Source organism: Chiloscyllium plagiosum, unplaced genomic scaffold (genome assembly GCF_037043375.1).
Source record: "Chiloscyllium plagiosum isolate Xiang-an unplaced genomic scaffold, Cpla_swu_hap1 HiC_scaffold_31, whole genome shotgun sequence".
Classification (NCBI taxonomy): Eukaryota; Metazoa; Chordata; class Chondrichthyes; order Orectolobiformes; family Hemiscylliidae; genus Chiloscyllium; species Chiloscyllium plagiosum.
In genome coordinates this window covers 74,026,793-74,048,315 of record NW_028270169.1, presented here as the reverse complement: position 1 = coordinate 74,048,315, position 21,523 = coordinate 74,026,793, and the positions used below count along the sequence as shown (strand labels likewise).

The 21,523-nt window shown below is 45.3% G+C and overlaps 1 long non-coding RNA gene and 1 pseudogene across 1 annotated transcript; one reads left to right on the top strand and one right to left on the bottom strand.

Annotated features, from left to right (window-relative positions):
* Positions 1–3,689: 3,689 nt before the first annotated feature.
* On the bottom strand, positions 3,690–11,039 carry LOC148142013 (uncharacterized). Its single transcript, XR_015752293.1, has 4 exons — positions 10,927–11,039; positions 10,065–10,198; positions 7,190–7,280; positions 3,690–3,917 (listed from the first exon to the last, which is right to left on the bottom strand). It is a non-coding gene; the product is annotated as an uncharacterized LOC148142013 (long non-coding RNA).
* A 162-nt stretch (positions 11,040–11,201) lies between these two features.
* On the top strand, positions 11,202–13,701 carry LOC148142012 (cyclic AMP-responsive element-binding protein 1 pseudogene; annotated as a pseudogene).
* Positions 13,702–21,523: the final 7,822 nt, after the last annotated feature.

Sequence of the window (21,523 nt, the reverse complement as noted above, 5' to 3'; positions counted from 1 at the left end):
GCATTGCACGTGTTTGTGGGGGAACGGGGTTTCATGAGGTTGGGGACGGGGTTGCACGGGGTTGGGGGTGAATGGCGTTGTACGGGGTTGCGGAACGGCGATGCACGGGTTAGGGGGAGCGGCGATGCACGGGTTAGGGGAACGGCGTTGCACTGGGTTGGGGGAACGGCGTTGCACTGGGTTGGGGGGAACGGCGTTGCACTGGGTTGGGGGGAACGGGGCTGAGGGGGAACAGGGTTGCTCAGTGTTGGGGGACGGGGTTGGGTGGGGACGGGGTTGGGGGGAACGGGTATGGGCGGGGACGGCGTTGCACGGGGTTGGGGGGACGGCGTTGCACGGGGTTGGGGGTAACGGGGTTGCACAGGGTTGGGGGGACGGTGTTGGGTGGGGACGGGGTTGGGGGGAACGGGTTTGGGCGGGGATGGCGTTGCACAGGGTTGGGGGAACGGGGTTGGGGGGTCGTTGCATGGGGTTGGACGGGGACGGAGTTGGAGGAATGGGGTTGCACAGGGTTGGGGGGATGGGGTTGGGGGGAACAGCATTGCACGGGGTTGGGGGAACGGCGTTGCACAGTGTTGGGGGACGGGTTTGGGCGGGGATGGCATTGCACGGTGTTGGGCGGGTACAGGGATGGGGGAAACGGGGTTGGGGGGAACGGGGTGGGGGGAACGTGGTTGGGGGGGAACGGCGTTGCACAAGGTTGGGGGGACGGGGTTGGGAGGGCGGCGTTGGGGGGACGGTGTCAGATGCGGTTGATGGGAGCAGCGTTGGACGCGGTTGGGGGTGGGTGGGGAGACAGGAGCCCCCTGTAAATTGAGATACATCCCACCCAGCCCCTCAGCGTCCCCTGTACACACTGACACATTCCCCCTCCTCAACCCCCCACCTCGGAGCCCCCTGGAAACACTGACACATTCCCCCCCGCCCACCCCTCTCGGAGCCCCCTGGAAACACTGACACATTCCTCTGGTGTATTAATCCGTTCCTGAAAGTTAGTGTCAACATCCCCACAACCACGATCAATCAGCTTCTCTCAAGCTCCCACTCACAATGAAAGCAATAGCTCCCTCTACAAATGGGTGAAATGAACAATCCAAATGATACCCTTCCATTTCCTACACCAAAGCAGTGACTACTCTTCAAGCTGACAATCTGGGCCTCCAATTAATCTCTCTGTTCTAGGAATTCACTGAGTAAATATTAAAGAAATATCCATTATGAACCTGACAGACCACTTTTCAGGGATTCCCCCTGAGGGAGAATGTGTATATTGGGTATCTCCTGAATTGTCCCAACTGCTGGAAGTGTTTCTCCATCAAGATCCTCTGATTCAGAGTCCAGAAGCCGGGATGTGTGGAAGGACAGGACTGTGAGAGCTACTGTATACCACATCTGATTGTGTCAGTCACAAAAATATATCTCTCGGTTTGAATCCTGTCATGGTCAGTGAGGATCAGTAATGGACGTCTGATTCCCTGTCTGGGAGAAAACCTTGCTATTTTGCAAGATCAGCATTTTAAATTGAATATTCCCATGTATCAGAACTGCCTCCAGAGTCAGCGATGAACAATGGACCCTAATTTACACCCAGACATCAATGAGACTCAAAAAGAGTCCTTGCTGTTTCAATAGCGCAATCACAGTGCCACAGCCAAGCAAATGATGGGATTGTTTCTCCCAAAAAAACTTTAGCAACACAGACAGAACGATACCATTTAGCCCCAGGAGCCTGACTGCAGCTTAATAACATTCTTTGTTCTGATTAAAAGATTGTAGGCAGCACGTGGCACAGTGGTTAGAACTGCTGCCTCACAACGCCAGAGACCCGGGTTCATTTCCCGCCTTAGGCGACTGACTGTGCAAACTCCACCCATTCTCCCTGTGTCTGCATGGGTTTCTTTCCACAGTCACAAAGATGTGCAGGTTAGCTGAATTGGCCATGCTGAATTGGCCGTAGTGTTAGATGTAGGAGAATGGGTCTGGGTGGTTTGCGCTTCGACGGGTCGGTGTGGACTTGTTGGGCCGAAAGGCCTGTTTCCACACTGTAATGTAATCTAATCTAATTTGTTTAAATCACTTCATGCAGAATTTACAAAGGAAATCTGCATTATTGGGAGCATAATCTTATTAGTGACAGTCTGTTGCACACAGTAACATGATCCTCTCACAAACACAAGCTTTTGTTTTATGTTGAAATTGAAATATTAAGCCAAAAAGGTTATGTAAACAATCTACTGCTTGTCACTTTAATAAACGAACTTTCTGATAAGGTAATGCTCAAAGTGTTATAAAGTTGAAGGTGTGTACTCTATCTTTAAGAGGGAGAGAACACTCTTCTGAACTGTGTACTGTATATGACTAGCCAGCAAGCCAAAGTGTACTGGGAAAAGAAACAAATGTAACATTTGGCTGTGAAATATAGACCTATGTTGGTTGCTGTTTTGACAAAATTCAAATTTAACCTAACAGTTTAAATTATACCCCAAGATTCTAAAACCCAATTGAGTTTGAATTTATTGTTTTGCCAGCATCAAGCCAATGAGATGATCTGATGGGGGCGTATAAAATGTGGACATTTTAAAAATTGGTCAGAGAGTAACTGCTGTCTGGGAGAGTCAACATCTTGCTCACCAATAAATAAGGAAAGTCTCTCAATCAAAGGGTACCTTTCCATATGAAACAAACTCGGAGTAAAAGAAGACAACGACGACCCAGGGAGATCCTCAGCCAGAAGCAGAAAGACACAAAATTCACGAGTCACTGTGTGGGTTAGAAATTAAATTGATGTAATTTTAATAAGTGTCTTATTGAAATAACATATAGTCATAGGGCTGGAGGCAGATAATATGCAGTGAAGAGAAAGGGAGAGCTTAGATTTATGAATAGTTGTTTAATATTCACTTTGAGTTAAAAATAGATTAATGCTATTTTCTTTAAATAGTGGAATGTGTGAGTTTTCTGTCACTAAGACTTTAACAGATTATGTGGGGAGGTGAACTTTTCTGGGTGTTTGGTTTAACTAACAGAGGGGGTCACCGTCATGTTGTAACAAAAGAAACACGACAAAGAACAGTACAGCACAGGAGCGGGCCCTTCAGCCCAGAATGTTGTGCTGAATGTGACACCAAATTAAACTCATCCTTTCTTCCTATCTTTGTTCCATATCCTTGTATATTCACATGCTCACCCAAAAACCCCTTAAACAACCCTCTCATTTCTGCCTCCTCCACCATCCCTGGCAACATGTTCCAGATTCCGACCACTCTCTGTGGAAAACACATTACCCCTCACATCTCCTTTGAGCTCTCCCCCTCTCACCTTAAATGCACATTCTCTCGTAAAGATATTTCAACTCTGGGTAAAACATTTTGACCGTCAACCCTGTGCATCTCATGGCGCTGCGCTGACTGTCTCTAATTAGGTCATTCTTTACCAAATGCGCATAAATCCTATCCGTAAAAATTCTGTCCAAAGCTTCCCAACCACTGAGGTGAGACTCACCAGGCTATAATTTCCTGGATTGTCCCTATTTCTCTTCTTGAAGAGGGGAACACCATAAGCTACTCACCAGTCCTCTGCGACCTTTACACTGGCAAGTGAGGACTCAAAAATCATGTCCAAGACCCCAAAGATCTCCTGTCTTGCCTTTCTCAATAACCTGGGGTAGCTACCGTTGGATCCTCGGGATTAATCCACTTTAATGCTGTTCAAGAAATCTAATGCTTCTTTCTCGACCTCAAAAATACCCGAGCACATTAGCATACTCCACACAAATCTCATTATCCCCAATATCCTTTTCCTGGGTGAATGCCGATGCAAAGTAATTATTTAGGATCTCGTCCACTTCCACTGACTTCAAGCACAAGTTCCTTCCTTTAGTCTTGACTGGCCCGACTTCTTTCCAAGTAATGTGGAAGCTGTGGAAAGACGGCAGAGTAGATTTACTAGGATATTGCCTGGTATGAAAGGAAGGTCTTACAAGGAAAGGCTGAGGGAATGGAGGCTGTTTTAGTTGGAAAGAAGAAGGTCGAGAGGTGACTTAATTGCCTGCAACAGTAGTAGAATTGCCGACGCAAAGGGCATTTAAATGGGCATTGGACATACATATGGGTAATATTGGAAGGGTGTAGGTTAGATAGGCATCAGATTATTTTCAAAGGTCGGTGCAACATTGAGGGGCCAAAAGGCCTGCACTGCGCTGTAACAATCCATGTTCACATCCTCTTGTGGGTAATTATCTCCAGAACGATTTGGGATGCTCTTTAACCCTACTTGCGAAGGGCATGCCACACCTTGCTCTGCTCATTCCCGGTTCAGGTTCCTTCCAGCTTTTGTTTTTTTACGTTCCTCACATGCCATGCCCAATTCTAGCTTCCCAAACCTTGCATAGGCTTGTTTTTTTCCCCTTTTGACTAAATTCCCAGCCTCCCTTGTTATCCAAGGGGCCCTTACATTACCAGCCTTATCCCTCCTCCTTACTGGAACATGCTGGTCGTGAACTCCAATCAGCAAGCCTTTAACTAACTCCCACGTGCCCAATGTGGCATTGTCTGATGACAGCTCCTCCCAATTAACACTCCCTAGCTCCTGCCTAATACTGACATCATTTGCAATCCCACAATTTAGAAACATCCCATTTATTCGTAGCTGCCTTAAAAAAAAACTTAAGTTGTGATCACTGTTTCCAAAATGGTCTCCCACTGAAAGGTCAGTCACCTGGCCAGGCTCATTCAGCAATATAAGGTCCACTATGGCCCCTACCCCTCCTTTACACTACTATTTCAAGAAACCCTCTTGGATACACTTAATAAACTCTGCACCGTCTCAGCCTCTTGCTCTAAAGTAGTGCCAGCAAATGGTGGGGAAGTTAAAGACACTTTGAGAACTCTGTTGTTATTGCCTCTGCCGAGATATTCTGCCAAGATATTTGTACCTCGAGGTATCGTTGGCAGATTGAGGGTCCGATAGTATAATCCCATTAACTGCATCCTTCTTATCCACGTTGCCTCAGTGGGCGAGCCCCTCCAGTATGTCCTGGGTGCAGACATAACATTCACCCGATTGGTAATGCAGCTCCTCCACCTCTTTTACCCTCCTCTCCATCTCATCTGAAACAATGAAACCCTGGAATATTGAGCAGCCAGTCCTATTCTTCTCCGAACCAAATCTCTGGAATGGCCACAATATCGGATCTGTGCTTATCTACTTTAACTATGTTGCGCCTTGTGTTGAAATTAACACAATCAGCCCATTCGTACAATGGTGTTCATTTCTCTGTATTTCCTTTCTGATTGACTCGTATACATCTTCCGACCTTCCTTACCCCCCACGTGCTGCCCTGCTGCTGTGATTCCCAGGACCTTGCCATTCTAGGTTAAACCCTTCCCTTGTAGCAGGAACAAGCCTCCCAGTGAGGATATCAGTTCCCCTCTAGTTCAGGTCCCAATTATTCAAGATCCTGAAACTCTTCGCCCTATACCAGCTCTTCAGCCATGCATTCATCTCTGCTATCTTTCAATTCCTTGTCTCACAAGCACAAGGGACTGGTGTTAACGCAATGATTACTAGCCTCAAGGTTCTGCTTTTCAGTCGTTCCCTACTTCCTGTGCTTACTCCTCAGGATCTCATCCCTCTTTCTACTCGTGTCGTTGGTAGCAATGACCTCTGGCCTCCCATTCTCCCAATTCAGAATTTCAAGCAAATGCTCAGAGATGTCCTTGACCAGGCACCAGGGATACAACAGTCTCAGACGCAGCCACAGTAACACCTGTCTATGCCCCCAACTAGTGCTTCTCCTCCCATTTTCGCTCCCTTGGATTTTGCCCGACCTTGGTCTACAGCAGAGTCAGTTATAGAGTCATAGAGTCCTACAGCACAGAGAGAGGCCCTAAGGGCCAGACTGATCCCTGGCAACCATAATGTCCATCTATGGTCACCCCATTTCCCTGCCCATGCCCCATCTCCTTCTAATCCTTTCCTATCCATGTATTTGTCCAAATGCCTTTTAAATGTTGTTAATGTACCTGCCTCAGCCACTTCCACTGACAGCTCATTCTGTATGAGAATCAGCATCTGTGTAAAAAAGTTGCTGCTAACGTTCCCTTTTATTCTTTCCCCTCTAACGTTAAACTGATGCCCTCTAGTCCTCAATTCTTCAACCCTGGGAAAAAGACTGAATGCATTCACCCTATCCATGCCTCTCATGATCAAATACATTTCTATAAGATCTCCCTTATGTCTCCTGTCCTCTGAAGAAAAATGTCCCAGCTTGTCCAACCTCTTCCGATAACTCAGGCCATTGAGTATTATAGACCTGGCTACCGCTGTGCTACTCCCCTGAGAAGCTATCCCCAACAATACACCAGCTCTCTCTCCTTAAACATCCCGCATCCAACCCCATCTTTGTCCCCTGTACGATCCTCAGTTTCCTGCTCTTGCTCCAACCCAACCACGCGGACACCCACCTACCTGATGGAACCTGGATGCTTGGACAGGACAAGATCATGGGTGTTTTTAAACGCAATGAATGGAATTCTGAAATTATATTTGGACTGAATGTAATGTAGAGCAGCGTGAAATGGAGGTGGATGACTTACGTGACTTGCTGTAAGGATACTGACAGTAGAATCTGAGGTGATCGTGAGTATATGGAGGTAGAATGTGGGAAACGAGCTGGGACTGTATTGGAGTAGTCATAGTGAGAGGGAACAAATGCTGGATGGAGGGTTTCAGCAGCTGACGGCCTGACACTGAGGTGAACCGTCGGAAACTGTGCAAGTGGCCACCATCTAATAGGACAGAGAAACTGATCCATCGGCCTGAAACTGACTGACCACGTGGCTGTCAATGAATCTAATACAAGTGAATGGAAACATTGCTCAGAGTCTGTTTCTGTAACATTCAACACAACCAGGAAATGGAAAGTGAATAATGAGCTGAAAACAAGGCCACTGCTCTGTTAGAGTCAAAATCATTCAATGTTCAGTCACTGAATATTCTCACCTGCAGAAAGGAATCTCCCAGAATCACAGCAGAAGGAGAAAACAAACTTGGCAGAGACAGAATGAAGCCACCGCCTGCATCACAACAGCTCAGAACAAAGAGGCTGAATTCTCAACCAACTGACAAGCAATACAGATACTTTCAGAGTTACAGAAAGAGTTCAGAATTATTCAGGAAACAGACTTACCAGATACATTGGTAGGTGGTGTGTGCCAGAAATCCATGAAATAGCTTTGTGATGTGCCGTTTTTTCGTTGAGAAATGATTCTTTGTTTTCGCTAAGAAGAGCAGATGCATAGTTCACTGATTATTAGATTTACAGACAAAGAAAACCTGATCAAGGACTCACAGGTCAATTACACTGTTAGTGACAGTCCATCGCACACAACAACAGCCTGTTACACAGAGAACAGAACAGCTTCTAGTTTAACAGAGACACTCTCACAATGAACATCTGCTGCTTTAATAAAAATGTTACCTTTTTGAAGAAAAGGAACATATCACCAATACAGCGAGACTTTTAAACTGCCCGATGTAACTGCAGAGTTTTTAACCAATTCAGTGATCATTGTTTCTATGTATTTTGAAGCTATTTTGAGCAGGGTATGTATCGTGGGTTGGTGTGGACTTGCTGGACTAAGGGCCTGTTTCCACACTGGAGGGATACTATTCAATACAATTGTCAACCTGTCCCACAGCAGGATGGGTAAGGCCCGAGGGGAGTCTCTACCGGGCAGGGGTTGTGTCCCACAGCAGGATGGGTAAGGCCCGAGGGGAGTCTGTACCGGGCAGGGGTTGTGTCCCACAGCAGGATGGGTAAGGCCAGAGGGGACTCTGTAACGGGCAGGGGTTGTGTCCCACAGCAGGATGGGTAAGGCCAGAGGGGACTCTGTAACGGGCAGGGGTTGTGTCCCACAGCAGGATGGGGAAGGCCCGGGGGGAGTCTGTACTCGGAGGGGTTGTGTCCCACAGCAGGATGGGGAAGGCCCGGGGGGAGTCTGAACCGTGAGGGTCTGTGTCCCACAGCAGGATGGGGAAGGCCCGAGGGGAGTCTGTACCTCGGAGGGGTTGTGTCCCACAGCAGAATGGGTAAGGCCGGAGGGGAGTCTGTACCTCGGAGGGGCTGTGTCCCACAGCAGGATGGGGAAGGCCCGAGGGGTGTCTGTACCGGGAAATGGTCTTGTCCCACACTTCGATGGGCAAGGCCTTGGACAAGTCTGGACCCGGGATGGATAATGTCTGAGGGAAATCTGTACAGGGGAGGCATTGTGTCCCACGTTAGGGTGGGTGAGGCCGGACAGGAATCTGTACAGGGGAGAGTGTGTCCCACAGCATGATGGGTAAGGCCCAAGGGGAGTCTGTACTGGGGACGGGTTGTGTCCCACAGCAGCATAGGTTAGGCCCCAGGGGAGACTGCTCCAGGGAGGGGTTGTGTCCCACAGCAGGATGGTTAAGGACAGTCAATAGTCTATAACGGGGAGGGGTTGTGTCCCACGGTAGGAAGGGTGAGGCCCGAGGGTACTCTGTACCAGGGAGAGTATGCGACCCAAAGTAGGACAGGTAAGGCTCAAGGGTAGACTATACTGGGGAGGGGTTCGGTCCCACAGCAAGATGGGTAAGGTCTGAGGACAGTCTGTACTGGGGATGGAATGTGTTGTACAGCAGAATGGGTAAGGCCAGAGGGAAAACTGTACCCAAGTGGGATTGTGTCCAACAGCAGGGTGGGCAAGGCTCAAGATTAGACTTTATCAGGGAGGAGTTCAGTCCCACAGCAGGATGGGTAAAGCCTAAGGGGAGTCTGTATCAGGGAGGTGTTGTGTCCCACAGCAGAATGGGTAAGGCCTGAGGGCCATCTGTACCGGTGAGGGATTGTGTCCCACTTCAGGATGGTTAAGGCCTAAAGGGCAGTCTGCACCGGGATGGGCAGTCTGCACCCACAGCAGGATGGGTAATTAGATTAGATTACATTAGATTATATTACAGTGTGGAAACAGGCCCTTCGGCCCAACAAGTCCACACTGACCCGCCGAAGTGCAACCCACCCATACCCCTACATTTACCCTTACCTAACACTACGGGCAATTTAACATGGCCAATTCACCTGACCTGCACATCTTTGGACTGTGGGAGGAAACCCACGCAGAAACGGGGAGAACATGCAAACTCCACACAGTCAGTCGCCTGAGGCAGGAATTGAACACGGGTCTCTGGCGCTGTGAGGCAGCAGTGCTAACCACTGTGCCACCCACAAATGTACCGGGGAGGGTTTGTGTCCCACAGCAGAATGGGTAAGGCCTGAGGAGTGACCGAGAGCAAAGATTTACTTACAGAGCTGAGGGGCAACATTTTCCACAGAGGACGGTTCATATACAGAATGGACTGCCAATGGCACATGGGAGAAACAAGAACAATTACAACATGGAAAGACATTTGGGCAGGAACATGGAGTGGAGAAGGTTTGAAGGGCCATGGGCCAAACGCAGGGAAATGCAACTCATTCAGTTCAGGAAACCTGTTCAGCATTGATGACTTCGGCCTGAGTGTCATGCAGCACAGGAACAGGCCTTGGGTTATTGGGGGAGTGGACTCTCGTGACAAGGCATGTTGTCGAGACTGAAGTAAGTTAGAAAGATATGGCTGGTCGTCTGGACTGGAGCAGGTTCAAACGTATGAAGTGATTGGTGAGAGGGGAGGAAAGTACCGAGATAGGAACTGTTTTTGGCATTAGAATGATTGAAGACACTGATCCACAAGACAAGCCATAGATTCTGTGTGGGAGAGGGAACACAGAATGGAACATTCCCAGACAGCGTTCCCACCCTCTCCTGGAAGGCCTGATTTCTCCTCTTTTGTACTGATGCTCACTAAGACAGCACAGGCTTAGATTGATAACTGTGACACTCCCGATGTTGTCTTAGTACAACAAAACTTGCAGTAAAGGCAGTGACCGAACCTGGGGTGTGTCTGTATTGTGCTCCCCCTCCAGCACTATAGCTATGTCATGTACCTTTAGCTGATGTTTGGAGCCCTCTCATTGCTCTCTGCACTATGAGTGATCTTACCTCACTGCAGGATTTATTGAAGGCTCCAGATCTCCCTGCCCTGTGTCTCTCTGGCTGACAAACCATCTTCAATGAGGGGTGGATGAGACACCCAGCAGCTGGGAAGTCTATTAGGTCATGACCTTCCTGAGTACCTACAGACAGATAAACAGAATGGGAAATTAGACTGATGCAGTGAGGACTACTCATGTCAAATGGCACTGAGTCCGACAGAAATCTGGAACATCCCAGTCTCCATCGTCTATCTGGAGTGAGAATTCTGTGTGTTCAGGATCTGGAGTAGCTGCAAAAGCGAGGGATACTGACAGAGGCAACAATTAGACCCACACAGTGAGGGATATCACATGGAGAGTTACTAAGTAATATCACCAGAGTGCAAGATCAAACAATTGTGCAGGAAGAAAGGGTTTAATTCATGTTGCACTGGGACGCTCAACCTATGAGCAGGCGAAGTGATAGCCTAGTGACATTATGTGAGACAATTTATCCAGAAACTCAGCAAGTGTGCTCTGGACACAGGTTCAAATCCCACCATTGCAAATGATTGAATGTGAATTAAATGCTTCAAAAAAGATGTAATTAAAAACCTGTGAGTGAGTATTAAACAATTGCTGATGTTAAGAAAACTCCACCAGGTGCATTCATGTCTTTAGTGAAGTAATCTAAGGTGGGTCTTTCCTCCAATTGTCCTCGACCCCAATAGCCCCGCCCACCTGCACATTGACCTTCTCAAGATGGCGGCTGTGAGGCCCGCACTCCCTCTTCCCTCAAACAAATGGCGGCCGTCACCCTGAGCCGCTTTCCCGACAGAGACCACCATCTCCTTATCAGGGCCTGGAGAGTCTTTTTCGGGTTTTTTCACCTATATCCGCGTCTTGTGAATTCTCTCCGCTCCTTTCTCCCAGTGAGTCTCCCACACGCCACTCTCTGAAGCCGAGCGTAGCCGCACCCGGAGAAAGCTGCTCCAAGTCTCGCCGTGTCCCGGTTAATGTGACACTGCGCATGCCCTTCATAGAAACCAAACTGCGCGTGCGTCGAAGATTATCAGTGAGTTTGTAGAGAATATTAATAACTGCACAGAATCACGGGAGAAATATTAGACATTAGCAATTGCTCTGTCGAGTTACAGTCATTGAGATGGTTCATATCCAAATACATTTTTCCATCCAACTTAATCATACCGGCCAGGTATGTAAATTTCCAATCATTCTGGGAATTTGAAAATAAGTTTGTTACTCGAGTTGTGTAAATCGATAGGAAATATGTACATTGTCAGATTTACATCTTAACTATGTTGTCAGATTTACATCTTAACGATTTCTTTAAAACCTCACATTGTTTTATGAGAGGGGATAATACTCCACTATGTCGTGAGAATGATCAATCCTGCAAAACAGTTTACTTTCTGACCAATGCTGAAGCGTTCACTCCCGAGAATGCATTGGTCCCGCTCCTCACTCACTCTGTTTGGAGGACCGGACGCTGCTCTGTCCTCCAGTTCCGCCCCTTCCTCCCAATTGCAGTGTTGATTGTGGCGCGACTCAGCAGCTAAGCAACAGAAACATTAAGGGACAAGGGAATAAGAGAGAATCTGGATAAAGTAGACTGGAAACAAAAATTTTATGGTGGGAAGTTGATGAGCAGTGGAAGAGTTTCAAAGACATTTTACAAAGGTCTATTCCAGTGAAATGGAAGGACTGTATGAAAAGGCATACTCAGCAATGGGTATCTGAGGAAAGTGATCAAATTAGACCATAAGACCATAAGACATAGGCGTGGAAGTAAGGCCATTCGGCCCATCAAGTCAACTCCACCATTTAATTATGGCTGATGGGCATTTCAAGTTCACTTACCCACATTCTCCCCGTAGCTCTTAATTCCTTGTGACATCAAGAATTTATCAATCTCTGCCTTGAAGACATTTAGCGTCCTAGCCTCCACTGCACTCCATGGCAATGAATTCCACAGGCCCCACGCTCTGGCTGAAAAAATGTTTCCGCATTTCTGTTCTGAATTTATCCCCTCTAATTCTAAGGCAGTGCCCACCGGTCCTAGTCTCCTCACCTAACAGAAACAATTTCCGAGTGTCCACCCTTTCCAAGCCATGTATTATCTTGTAAGTTTCTAATAGATCTCCCTTAACCTTCTAAACTCCAATGAATACAATCCCAGGATCCTCAGCTATTCCTCATATGTTAGACCTACCATTCCAGGGATCATCCGTGTGAATCTCCGCTGGACACGCTCTAGTGCCAGTATGCCCTTCCTGAGGTGTGGGGATCAAAACTGGACACAGTACTCCAAATGGGTCCTAACCAGAGCTTTTTAAAGTCCCAGTAGCACATCGCTGTTTTTCTCTTCCAACCCTCTTGAGATAAATGACAACATCGCATTCGCTTTCTTAATCACAGATTCAACCTGCATGTTTACCTTTAGAGAATCCTCGACTAGCACTCCCAGATCCCTTTGTACTTTGGCTTTATGAATTTTCTCACCGTTTAGAAAGTAGTCCATGTTTGTATTCATTTTTCCAAAGTGCAAGACCTCGCATTTGCTCACGTTGAATTCCATCAGCCATTTCCTGGACCACTCTCCCAAACTGTCTAGATCCTTCTGCAGCCTCCCCACTTCCTTAGTACTACTTGCCTGTCCACCTAACTTTGTATCATCAGCAAACTTCGTTGGAATGCCCCCATCCCTTCATCCAGATCATTAATATATCATGTGAACATGCAGGAAACCATGCCTGGGATCCAATGAACAACAAGTCCAGCAGTAACTTTAGTGCAATTGCCGAATGGGCAGACTGTTCAAGTCCAAGTCGTTATCCAAGCAGCTCAGTCCTCAGTCACGCAGTCCCCTCAAGTTCAGACTGCTCAGATTTCTACTATACTTTAAAATGAAGACTCCCAGGAATCGGTGGATAGCACGACTGACTCTCAGAAACGTAGAGAAATTCTATCGAGACGGCCTTCATACAGGAAAATCCTGAATGAACTTTCTTCTGATCCCCCCAGTGTACCAAGAAATCGATGAGGAGAAATCAGAAGAAGAGACTGTCTCAACCATTACTACAACAATGATGCAGACACCCATCTATCAGGTTAGCAGTGGACAATACATTGCTATGACACAGGGGGAAGCAATTCAGCTGGCCAACAATGGTACAGATTAAATGCAAGGACTCCACACATGAACAATGACCAATACAGCGACAGCCAAGGTTGGAGCAGCCATTATACAGTATGCACAGAGCTCTGATGGACCGCAAATCTTTGTGCCGGGCAGCCAAATGCTTGTTCAAGATGCTGCTGGAGATGTCCAAACCTATCAGATCCGTACAACTCCTAACTCCACTGCTGACCAGGGAATGGTTATGGCATCTTCACCAGTCCTGCAAAGCCAGCCCCAGAATGCTGAAGAAACCACTCGTAAACGTGAGGTCTGCCTCATGAGAAACAGGGAAGCAGCTCGAGAGTACCATCGCAAGAAGAAATAGTATGTGAAATGCTTGGAGAATTGGGTTGCTGTTCTGGAAAATCAAGTTGAAAGAGAAGTCGGACAAAGTGGCCAAAAACAGCATGAAACTAGAACTGGGAAAATGTTAAAGGTCAACCGAAAGCCACAGGAGCTATAAAGAAAAGTAATATAGAACATGAGAAAAATAAACTAGCACAGATTACAAAGACAGAAAGGAAAAGTTTATATAAATATATATAACGAGAAAAGAATGGCTAAAGTAAATGTTGGTCCTTTGGAAAATGAGAAGAAGCATTTAGTTATGGGATATCACAGTGGAGGATACTAATATCTTTCCAGTAACTAGCAAAGAGACAAAGGTAGGTGAGGATTTGGAAACTATCATTATTACAGAACAGCTAGCTTTAGACTGTTTTGAGGTAATTGAGCTAACGATAGAATAGTCTCCTCACCTTGATGGAATGCATCCCAGGGTACTAAAAGAGATGCTAGGAAAAATAGCAAATTCACTGGCAGTAATTTTCCAAAATTCACTGGAGCCTGTGGCAGTCCCAGCAGACTGCAAAACAGCAAAAGTGACACCAATGTTTTTAAAAGGAGGTAGACAAAAAGTGGGGAATTATGTACCAGTTACTTTATTCTCTGTAGTGGAAAAGATGCTTGGGTCTATTATCAAGGAAGAAATAATAGAGAATCTCGATAGAAATTGTCCCATTGTACAGACACAGCATGAGGGGCAGGTCATGCTTGACCAATCTTTTTGAATTCTATGAAGACTTTTCAAGTAAGGTAGACAACAGGGACCCAGTGGATGCGGTGTACCTGGATTTCCAAAAGACCATCAACAAGGTGCTGTGCAAGAGGCTGTTGCATAATATAAGGGTGCATGGCGTTACCGGCAGAGTATTAGCATGGATAGAAGATTGGTTGACTAATAGGAAGCAAAGTGTGGGGATAAATGAGCATTATTCTGGCTGGCAATCATTGACAATTAGTGTGCCTCAGGGATCGGTGTTGTGACTGCAATTATTTACAACTGATACAGATGATTTGGAGTTGGAACCACATGTAGGGTGTCAACGTTTGCATGTGACACTAAGATGATTAGCGGAACAAAGTGAGCGGAGGACTGTGAAACTTTGCAGAGGAACATAGATACATGGAGTGAGTGGGTAATGGTCTGTAAAATGAAATAGAATGTTTGTAAATATAAAGTTTATACACTTTGGTTGTAGTAACATTTTAAAAAAAATCACTTGAATGTTAAAAAGTTGCATTATTTGCTCTGCAGAGTGACCTAAGCATCCTTCTACATGAAGGTTGGTCACCAGATACAATAATCAGTTCAGAAAGCAAATGGAATTTTGTCCTTCATTGCTGAAGGGATTATGTTTAAAAGCAGAGGTTTTGTTTCAGCTGTATTTGGTTGTTGGTGAGGCCACACCTGGCGTCCTGCATGTAGTTTTTGTCTCCTTACTTGAGAAAGGATGTACTGGCACTAGAGGGGGTGCAGAGGAGGTTAACTGGGTTGATTCCAGAGTTGAGAGGTTCGGCTTAACAGAGACTGAGTAGATTGGGATTATATTCATTGGAATTCAGAAGAATGAAAACATATAAAATAATGAATGGAATAGATAAAATAGAAGTAGAGAGCTGTTTCCATTGGCAGGTGAAGCTAGGACAAGAGGGCATCACCGCAAGACTAGAGGCAGCAAATTTAAGACTGAATTGACAAGGAACTTCTTGACCTCTATGGAATTCACTGCCCAGGGAAGTAGTTGGTGCTCGTTCAGAAAACGTTTTTAAAACTAGGTTAGATTTTTAAAAATGTAATTAATTAATGAACACGGTGAGAACGTGGGTAAATGGTTCTGTGTCCACGAAATGATCAGCCATGATCTTGTTGAATGGCAGAGCAGGCTCGAAGGGCAGGACGGCCTTCTACTGTTCCTAGATCTTAGGTTATACATCCCCCCCTCATTCGAGACTTGGAGGTGTTGGTGTTGGATTGGGATGGATAAAAGTAAAATTCACAGAACACCAGGCTATTGGTCAACAGGATTATTTGGAAGCACTAGGTTTGCTGCTTCTTCATCAGGGGGTTTTGAGATGCTGTTGTCATTTTTGTAACTCATGAACAGCAACAAAAGCCACGAAGCAATCCGCATGCTCCAGCCAACAATGCGCCCCGGGTGATTGATGTCAGCGGCGGACCAATGGAAAGGCAGGGACAGAGCTGAAGGACCTGGCGCACAGTTGGTCCTCCGACCAATCAGGGTGAATGAGGGGCGGGACCAGACTAGACCACTTGATCATCCTCGCGGTCGGTTCGGGATGTGTGGACGGAGAGCTGTTGGTAAAGATAGAAATAAACAGCAGGAAGCGGGAGGGAAATGGTGTCGGTATGGGTTGAGAGGGTTCACAGACATTTGGTGCACATCGAAAATACAAATTTGAAACTCAGTCCCGTTTTTGCAGTAAACGGGAAAATGCCTCATCCAGCGATTGATTCGAGTAAGCACCACCATCTTTATTCGGGGCAACGATTCACTGGACCCGTGCAGCCGCCAGCTTTGTTGGGGGCAAAGTTCAGCGGGACGCATGTGCAGCCCTCTCTGGTAGGGAGTCACAGGGCAGGATTTGCACAGAGCATATTCACACCCAGAGAAATGGATTTTTTTTCTGGATTTGTTTTTTCATTCATTTAAATGATTTGGATGTGAATAGAGGCGGTACAGTTAGTAAGTTTGCAGGTGACACCAAAATTGGAGGTATTGTGGACAGTGATAAAGGGTATCTCAAAGTACAATGGGATATTGATCGAATGGAACAATGGGCTGGGGAGTGGCAGATAGGGTTTAATTTAGATAAATGTGAGGTGCTGCATTTTAGAAAAGCAAATCAGAGCAGGACTCACACACTGAATTGTAAGATCTTGGAAAATCTTGTGAACAAAGAGACCTTGGAATGTAGGTTCATATTTCCTTGAAAGTAGAGTTGCAGGTAGATACGACAGTGAAGAAGGCATTTGGTATGCTTCCCCTTATTGGTCAGAGCATTGGGTAAAGGAGCTGGACAGGTCATTGGTTAGGTCACTTTTGGAATATTGTGTGTAGTTCTGGTCTCCCTCCCATCAGAAGGAGGCACTGAAACTTGAAAGGTTTGAGAATAGATTTTCAAGGATGTTGCCAGTGTTGGAGGATATGAGTTGCGGGGAGAGGCATAATAAGCTGGGGCCATTTTCCCTGCAGTGTCATAGGCTGAGGTGTGATGTTATAGAGGCTTATAAAAATCGTGAGGGACATTGATAGCGTAAGTAGACAAGGGTTGGTAGACCCCAGAACTAGAGGATATAGGTTTAGGGTGGAGTGGGAAATTCAAAAGGAGCCGAAAGGGCAACTAAAATTGTAACATTTCAAAGGCATTTGAATAGGAAGGGTTCAGAGGGATGTTGGCCAAGTGCTGGAAAATGGGAATACATTAGGTTAGAATATCTGGTTGGCAAAGATGGGTTGGACCAAAAAGTCTATTTCTGTGCTAGACATCTGACTGTGGGATCATAAAAGTGAACATTGCTCTGATTCATCTCTGGGCTCCTTGATGTCCACTTGTTTATTATCTAGCTTTCTCAGTCTCTCGTGTGTATTTTTGCTCTGTGTAGTATTTTACTATTACGTTCACAGTCCTCTTTGTAAATGAATTGTCCACTGCTGCCTGGCTCCTGACCATATACTCTATTATCAGGTTATTTTTTCCACAATATCTTTGACGGTCAAGAGTTCTTTTTTTTCCAATAAGTGAGTGGATTTTCCTTCCATTTCTGACAGTCAAATTCTGCACCATTTTCATTCCCCCATAAATCATATTGCACTCCCTGAAACATGATGTGTATTTCTCCTTCCACAGATACCAGTGATCAAGGCCAAAGCTCTGTTGCCTGTTAAGAAGGTGATGTTTGACTTCCTTGTACTGCTGCAGTTGGTATGGTAAAGGTGCTACCACAACGTGGTTGGGTAGGAGACATTACAGATTATGCACTCAGAGATAGTGAAGAGTAGAAGATATCTGTATAAATCAACACATTTTTAATTTCACAAAATATTGAGAACTTTTGACATAAGGCTACAGGTGGAGAATATTATGTCCGGTGACCAAACCTTTGCGAAATAAGCAATTTTTCAGGAATGACTTAAAGGAAGAAAGCAGATCTTAGAGGGTGGGAATTCCAGACCGTGTTGCCTTGGAATCTGTAGAAACAGTCACACAGCTGAACTGAAAAATAAACATATCATTGGGAGTCTAAACTGAAATGAGTTATTGAGATGTGAAAGTGTGTCTGGTGCATGGAGATAGGAATGATTACAGCCAGGAATTAAGTCAAGGGTGTGAAAGTAAATTGCTGTTGCTTATAAATGGGAGCCTTTTGATGGATCAGCAAGTTCTGGTACAAGTGAACACTTGGGCAGTAGAGTTTTCAATATTCTGGAGATTATAGGGAGGGTGATTGTGGGATGCTGGCCAGGAGTTAGTTTAGATAATGAAATCTAGAGTTCATAAAATGAATGAATGAGAATTTCATTAAATTAGCTGAGACTGTGGTGAGGTCAGATGATATCACTGAAGTCGAAATAGTGGTCTTGGAGTGGGACAGGCTGTTACCTTCAGCTGTTTGTCAGTTTGTGAATCAAGTCTGTAACAAGCTCAGAAGCTGATTGGCCCTGCAAGAACCCAAACTGGGCGTCACTGAGCAGGTTATTGTGAGCATGTGCTTGACAGCACTATCGATGACAACGTCTATCACTTCACTGCTGAGCGAGTGTGGACTGATGGAGGGAAATTGGCTGGGTTGGATGTGTCCTGCGGTTTTGTGTTGAACAACACTGGGAAACATTTCCCAATATCGGTAGATGCCAGTGCTGGAGCAGTACTTGTCTTGGTGGGCAGCAAGTTCTGGAGAAGAAAGTGAGGACTGCAGATGCTGGAGATCAGAGCTGAAAATGTGTAGCTGGAAAAACGCAGCAGGTCAGGCAGCATTCAGAAACTCATTCCTGAAGAAAGTCTCATGCCCGAAACGTCAATTCTTCTGCTCCTTGGATGCTGCCTGACCTGCCTGCGCTTTTCCAGCAACACATTTTCAGCAAGTTCTGGAGCACAGCTATCAGTATATATTGCCACAATGCTAGCAGGGCCCATAGCCTTTACACTACTTGTCCATTTCTTGATCTGATTTGAAATGGGTTTTCAACCAATTCGATTCACATCTGTGATGTCATGGACAAATGGAGAAGCCTCATCCACTTGGCACTGCTGGCTGAAAATTGCTGAAAATGCTGTCGTCTTATCTGTTGTATGAATGTGTGAGGCCCCTCCATCATTAAGGGTGGGGATATCTGTGATGCTTCCTGCAGTGAGTTGTTTAATTGCCCATCACCATTCCTGACTAGGTGTGACAAAATTGCAGAGCTCAGATCTGATCCACTGGTTGTTGGATCACATAGTTCTATTTGGTGTTGCTTGCACTGTACCTTCACCAGGTTGGCGCCACATTTTCAGGTATGTCTGGTATTGCTCCTGGCATGCCCTGCGGAACTCTCCATTGAAGTAGTGTTGATTCCCCTGGCTTGATGTTAATGGTTGAGTGGGGGATATACCAGGCCATTAGATTACAAAATTGGGCTGGGGTACAGTTCTGGTACTGCTGTTGGCCCACAGTGAGACAGAGGTTGTAGGGTCAAGAGGGCTGATTGTGTTGTTGTATTTTCCAGTGCATTGGTAGATGTAATGTGGTCCATCCAGTTTCATTCCTTTGTTGAGACTGTGCAGTGACTAATACAATGAGTGATTTGATGGGCCACTGTCAGGAATGCAACTTTTGAAAGAAAGGTTTTGTGATTTATATATGAAAGAAGTGAAACTATCATGGTATTCGAACAGATGAAAGACTCAACATACAACCAAGGTATTTTTCAATGGACAATTTCAGTTACGTCACACTATAAATTTTTGCTATAAATGCTGTGCCTTAGAATTGTGCCCTCCACACTCACCTGATGAAGGAGTGGTGCTCCGAAAGCTAGTTTGCTTCCAATTAAACCTGATGGACTATAACCGGTGTTGTGTGATTCTTAACTTAGAATATTACAGTACTACTAACAGGGCTGCATGTAAACAGGATCAGTCCAGTTAGTCAATACATTCGGAAGGATTGCCTCCAAGTTTAACGACGCAATATTCGTCAAAACCGTCAACTTCAACCTGCAATGTTGTTATTAACAAAAACTTCAGGCTGACACAAAGCTCCCCACCCCACTGCAATGTGGTAACTGGGCCCGGCCCAGGAATTGGAACTGGGACATTTGTGGACCGTGATCTCAAAGGAAGCGAGCAAACACAATTCTGACAGATGAGTTCTCAAAGATGAGTAGCAGGTTTGAGACAAGGCTGGTGGTATACCATCTTGCACTTAGCTTAATTGCATTTCTTATTTACAGTAGTGTTTTGAAAAGTATAAAGAACCAGTTTGTTTTCCGTGGTTGGGGACTTTTATCCTCGTTGATCACAGTTGCTGCCTCTCGCTCCACAAGTCAAATCATAGGATCTAAACAATAAACTGCAGGTGCTGGAGATCTAAACCCAGAAACAAAGTGCTGGAGAAACTCAGCAGTTCTGAGGGCATTGGTGAAGAGAAAAAAAATTGTTACATTTCAAGTTTTTGTCTGAATGGACAAAAGGTCATTGGACTTGGAACTTACAATGTTTAATTCCCCTCAGAGATGCTGCTGGGCCTGCAGTTCTCCATCACTGTGCTTTCGATATTCAACTTTATTTACAAAACAGATCGGAAAAATACTAATCTGCAAAAGTGAAAGGTTCATTGCAAACATGAGCATAGTTTCCACACTTGAGTTACACAAGCACGCCTCAGTTTAAAAACAAGATTTAACTCAAAGTAATATTCCATTTCAAAATTAGCCGAGTTACACCAGTAATAAAGCTCACCAGAAACAAAGTGCTGGAGGTACTTCAGCACAACATACTGCAGTGTTGCACACAGCCACCTTTACCGAAGAATGATCACATGTCACAAAATTGAAGGCAAAGAGCGTGTCTCTTTACAGGAGCTGAAGTCAAACTCTCAATTTTTGGAAAGATTTTTATTAAACCTGATTGAACATTTAAATCTCAGAGCAAAATCTTTGCTTTTTTTAAACAAAGTGTGTGGGAAACATCTTGCTAAAGGTTCAGTTCAGTCTGATACATAGAGCCAAACGTAAAACAAACATCACACTTTCTTTCACTTCTACAAAGGGCTGACATCACATTTCTTCAGGATTTAAAGTATTTTATAAATTGTTTGTAAAATCATTTGTCACGTTAAAGAACTGGACAATAACTACCATTGTATACAATAAGAGTGAAGCCTGTGACAGCAGATTGAGCTTTGGAGGGCAGTGAATGCACTTTCTAAATTCTGGGAGCACTTTTGGAGACTGCTCCCAGATGGTGATAGTGAGCATATCTGGAATGCACTGTTTAGATTTGGGAATCCTTGGGAAACAGTCTGTGGTTTCACTGATACTTGGTTTGCGTTGTTGGTGTACAGTAAGCAATTCATAAAGTTACTTATGTATTGTTGGTGACTACCTGAATGGTATTCAAATCTGCCAGGTTGCCTTCAATAGTGTGAATGCATCTATTGTAAATATTTCAAATATTCCAGAACTGCCCAGTGCTTGGCAAATTCAGGGGGGACAAAAAAATCACATTGAGTAATTTGAAATTAAGAATGCAAGAGGATTTAACCACTGAAATATTCAATTCAAATAGTTAAATGGAATGCTCACATCTAAAATACCTGTGATCCATAGGAATGGATGGACTGTCAGAATTGGGACCAAATTCCTAGCTGGGGAGTGTGAAATGTGCTTTGATAAAGTCACCTGCATTTACCAACAATAATTTGGCAAGCTCGGAAATTT